Here is a 5,552-nt window from a genome sequence, read left to right on the forward strand (position 1 = left end):
CCCCATGGCTTTCACACCCCAGCTGGCAAATGGTGAGGTCCGCAAATAAAAAATAACTCCGGATTTTTCTCCTCATTATTCTTTCTCAAATTTTCTCCAAACAATTCGTTCGTGCTAGAAAGTAAGGGTGAGATTAAAACAGCAAATGAAGGTATTTTTCCTGTTATCTAATTGGCTTTATTGACCATCTCTGGGGATGTTCTACATCTGCAGCCCTGTCTAGTTCTTTCTGTGATGGCCAGCAAGTGGAGAGTGGGTTGGTGGAGTTTCTACCAATTACTTCATAAGATGATACTCTTTTTAAGATTTTTTTTCTCCATCCTAGCCAGCCTTTTTGCCATAGAAAAACTGCTTTTTTTTCACTGCTTATCAAAAGTCTGGGCTCCAGTAAGGGCATCTTTTCGTATTAACTTATACACATGAAAACGTACGTGAGCACTGAAGCCTCAGAAGTGTTGTGTATGTGTATGCTCAGCCCAGTCACTCTGTTTTCTCTTTCTAAGATTTTAACCTTTAAGATTTTAAGGTGGGGTCCCAAACTTTTTTATTATTTTATTTTATTTTATTTTATTTTATTTTATTTTATTTTATTTTATTTTATTTTATTTTATTTCATTTTATTTTATTTTATTTTATTTTACTTTACTTTATTTTACTTTACTTTACTTTACTTTACTTTATTTTATTTTATTTTATTTTATTTTATTTTATTTTATTTTATTTTATTTTATTTTATTTTATTTTATTTTATTTTATTTTATTTTATTTTATTTTATTTTATTTTATTTTATTTTATTTTATTATTTTATTTTATTTTAATTTAATTTTATTTTACTTTATTTTATTTTATTTTATTAATGTATGAGGTGTCTGCTGCCTTATTCAAACCCATCATTCAAAGATTAAGCAGATGCTCGCCTGTGCTCTCTGCACCATAATCTCAGGCACCTTTAACTTAAAATTTCGCTGTAAATAAGGGGACTCTACACCCTTAATGATGGGCAGGACTTTCCCAAGAACTATATGATCAAAATGCCTTGCCCTTCCTGTGCATGTGATCTGTGCTGAGCCTTGGAGATGATGAGGTAGAAGAACAGGTTTATCAGCAAAATCTGAAGGCTGCAAAAGGAATCGATAGGACTTGTTGGTAAGAGAACCTCCTATTTGTCCTTTTTTGCTTTTTCGTGTGCCTTGATAACATGGGAGCAGTGGTTTGGCTGAGCCACGTTGTCACCAGGAGGCCTTTGCTGCACAGTAGTTCTGCCACAGCTGCGTGGTATGTCGTATGCAAGCTGGGAAGGTAAAGCGTTGGATTATTCATGTACAAAACTGGTTGGTCTTTAATATGGCATAGGTGGCGTCGTTCTAATACATCACTTTATTAAGCACTCAGCTGACGCTGGTTTGCCGTAACAAGCACTTCTAGTACAGGTGTGGAGAGTTAAGTCAAGCTTGGACACAATTTTTAATCAATTACTGTCATATGTTGTATATTTTTACGGTCTAATCAACACACAGGTCTGTGAACCAGGATGCTGTGACGGTGGTTTGCGTGATTGTGTGGCTCCCTGGGCACCTTCTGGCCTCAGATGGTGCTGGTCTTGTACACGAGCACTACTAGGGAAGCCTGAATAAAAATTAAAACAATCTTATAATAACGTTTTTGCGTATAAGGGTGGGGAAGGATCCTCACGCAGAGGAGAAAAAATTACAACAATAAAAGCTGCAACACCTGGAAGCCACCATGTTCCAGTCCACGGAAGGAACACTTCACCAGTGTTATTCCTGCTTCGGAGGCTTGTTTTTTCCTTGACTTTTGTTAGCACAGTAACCACTAAGTTAGGGTCAAGATCATTCTGTTTGCTGGTGGCTTACTGCCTTTATTAGTTTTGCATTTCCTTGTCTGGAAGGAGGCAGGAGAGTTTCTCAGAATCTGTCAGGGCTGAGTACTAACACTTGTCTGCTGTGAATTTCTGTGAGGCAAACGATATTCTTAAGCTGAGGCTTTAGTTATTTTGTTGGAATCCAGAATTAGATGTTGTAAGAGAAATGTTATCCTCAGAGAAGATCTAATTGAAAGCTTTCCATCAAAATTGATTTGTCCAGGGGAAATACTGATTTATTTTTTTTTTCAACAGTCTGGAAAAAGCACAGAATACACAGCCCTCGAAGTATTTTGATTGGATATATGCTCCTAGATACATCGTCTCCATTTTTAAATGGAGCTAGCTGCCCTGATGTACCAGGCCAAGGGCTTCCAAATTTCCTGCAGTAAGATCGTAGTATATTATAGGCAAGGTAGACACATTAGGGACTCTGCCCAAGAGACCAGGATCAATAGACATGAGGCTGTACTTAGGGTGACTCATGATGGCACTGTTTCAAATTCAACTGATTTAAATTGCAATATTTTCTTTTTCATTGCAAAAGATCTCCCTCCCCCCCCCCCCAATGGAAAGCATCTTATTTTCAGTTTTTTATTTTTTTTTCTCCCTTCAAATCCATTCATACAAATACTGGTGAAGAAGTCAGGCTTGCCTGAGCATATCCCACGGTCAAGGCTCGAATTGTAGCAATGCCTGCACTATTGACCAGTTTTGTTTAGTGTTTCTAAATGTTGGTTTGCATGCTGAATGCTCACCTCTGCGTTAAATAACACTATTCTTTTATGCTATACTTTTTTATAATGCATATAATCATCATCTTACCCTACATTTGAAAAAACATTTTTTAGGAATATTGCCCAGCTCTCTGCAGTAATTTAAACAGACTTGAAAAATGTTGTTTGAACCTCAGATGACTCTAAGTTTCGGAATAGTCAGATACGAGAATTGTGTCTGGACCTGTTTCTAGACTTAAAATATTCAGCTATGCTTTTAAATATGCAAAACCTTCCTCAAAAGTTAACTATGTAACAATGTTTTTTGTTGAAAAAAAAAAAAGAGAAAAGTGAGATTTTTAAAAAAAAGGTTGAAGGAACCTTGTGGTGCTGCAGGAAAACCGAAGCAACGTGGCCATGTAGTGATGATGTCTCTAGTGATGGGTACTCATATCAATAACAAAGTGCACCTTCAGCAGGGTCAGATACCATTGGTCCCTACTGTTCAGTCCCTACTGAGCCTGCAGATTCAGTAAATGTGGGGGTGATAAGAACAACAAAAGAAAAGAAAGAGCGAAAAAGCATACTTGTTTCGCTAAGACGACATTAAAATATTTGTGAATTTGGCTCCTTAGCTTCAGTTCTTAAGCTGGAGACTCAAGCCTTTTCTGTTTTGTCTGAATATATACAAATAATTGGAGGATGAGAACGCTTGTGACCTCATACATATCCAAAAAGTGCATAAAAAGATCTCCATGCCAATGCTGGAAGTTAAAGATTGCAGTGTACTCATCCCCCCCCAGTCTCCAGGGCACTGGAGGGCTTAGCACAGAAAGGTGCAGGACCAGTAAGCCGTGCTGCAGAGTGTTGTGACTGCAAAAACAGTGCTTCTGTCCAGTTACCCAAGCAGCTGCAGTCACACTGTCCCAGCTGTACACTGGACCCTAGAAGAAAAATAGAAGGAAAGAGGAGTAAGGCATGGAATTAAATGAAAAATTGATATAAGCAGCGTAGTTTCAATCTCAGATTGATTGCTCCAGACTTATCTGTCAGCCTTCATTGATAGAAATGTGCATGTTTATGGTAAAAGATTTGCAATTGATCTAATCTATTTTGACCTAAACGCAATGCCGGCTTGTGGTACTTTGAAATACAGACATAATAAAAAGCATTACACATTAAACGGGTTAATAACGGGACCACAAATATGGTTGACAAAGATAAAAGGACAAAAAATGTCACGTTGGAAAAGATGAATGGACAGGGCAAGTGTAGAGTGACAACTACTTCTGTGAAGCAGAGTGGGTACCTGATGAGAGAAACCATCGCTGGGTTAGCTGAGCACAATGCGAAGTGTGAGGGGATCACGGCCTGTAAATTCATCCCTGTCAGTGCCCAGGAGGCAAAAGAGCCATTTAAGCTAATTGGTATTGTTGGCAAAAGAACAAATGGCTTTGTGTTAGCTGTAATAAATCTGGAAATGAGGAGAGAGTAAAAAACCTCCTATCTTCTTTTGGGTCAACTTGAAAACTTGAACTGTAAGAACACACCCCAAAAAAAAAAATAAAAAAAAAAAAACTTCAGATATTAAAAATAAACCTGGGCTCAGATTTCCATGCAGCAGTTTGCATTCTTATTGCGCTTGTTATTTTCTAAAGCAGCTGCTACAATTGTGGGTGAGGAGTTCAGACTCCGCAGTTTAAGCCATATGTGCTCCACTAAAGACAATGCAAGGAAACCTCACGCTCTGTTCTTCTATCCATGTTCATTTCTATGTTTGGCCTTGGTCACTGCATTTTGTAAAATTTGTGAAACATACCTTGAACAGAGTAAAAAACAAAACAAACAAAAAAAAAAAACAAACACAACAAAACAACCCTCTGACTTAATCTCGCAAGAATGTTATTGCACCAAAAAAAAAAAACCAAGTGTTCCAGCCTTATGGACCAGATTTTTATTTTTTTCATGCTACAATGACACAGAGAACAAAAGTAGCCCTAATATTTATAGGTTAAACTAAATAGATGCTGTGGCACTTCAGCCACCAACCTGAAGAAACTGGTGGCTTTTCTCTGATGTCTGCAATATCTGAATATGTGACGGTTCTCAGCGATATCACTGGAAACCTTTTTCGTTTGCTATCACAGCAGGTTCTGTTGCTCTGACAGGAGATCACCAGTCCAGCAATCACGGTAAACATACACAGCCTGAAATATAACATTTGACAGTTAGGGTACGTTATTAAAACCCGCGATGAGAAATGACGAGGTGGTCTGAAAGCTGAGACAGGGCTTCAGACAGGAGGTCTTCTAAGTACCAGGTTGCTTTTTGCAAGCAGGTACCATAGTTTTTTCCGTGCTGGTATGTTTTTTTCCCAGAATACGGGTATATACCAGTTTGAATTCAAGTATTTGTACGCACCGAAAGAGATGTTGTACTAAGTACATGTGTTGCAGTTTTAAAAAATCACTCTGTTGTCCCAGGTAGGAGTATCTGTGGAAAATGCCACGTGCATCAGAAGCTCCACGCGTTCTCTGAGGGCTCCGTGAATCCCAGTCTGAAACTGTTACTTCTTTCTCCGATTTGCATTGGACTTGCAGACACCACGAAGACATTTAGAGCTTTATTAGCAAAGACTGAGGGAAAACTAAGAGGCAATTTTCACTGGGACTAGGGACAAACTTCTGCAGTTAATTTCTCTGACTAGAGGGAAGCACACTCAGTAAACAGCTTCTAAAGCCAAAGGCTTGCTGGCCAGGCCCGTATGAGTCTGCTAATTCTACTGACTTTCTGATGCCAATTTCTTGGTCAGTTGGCTCAAGAAAATTCCCAAAGCTGGCCCAGTCAGGGGTTTATATCAAATCCTCCGGAAGCACGGTGTGGAACGTCGCACATTTTTCTTTTCAGTGCAGCCCCTGTAACATCAGAACTTTATTTCACGGCACGAGGACAC

General features: G+C 38.6%; 1 long non-coding RNA gene across 1 annotated transcript; it reads left to right on the forward strand.

Moving 5' to 3' along the window:
- Window positions 1-1,060: 1,060 nt before the first annotated feature.
- Window positions 1,061-5,345, forward strand: LOC308185816. Its single transcript, XR_013943766.1, has 2 exons — window positions 1,061-1,147; window positions 5,083-5,345. It is a non-coding gene; the product is annotated as an uncharacterized lncRNA (long non-coding RNA).
- The last annotated feature ends 207 nt before the right edge of the window (window positions 5,346-5,552 follow it).

The sequence above is a fragment of the Anser brachyrhynchus genome (assembly GCF_964034855.1).
Source record: "Anser brachyrhynchus genome assembly, chromosome: Z".
Lineage (NCBI taxonomy): Eukaryota > Metazoa > Chordata > Aves > Anseriformes > Anatidae > Anser > Anser brachyrhynchus.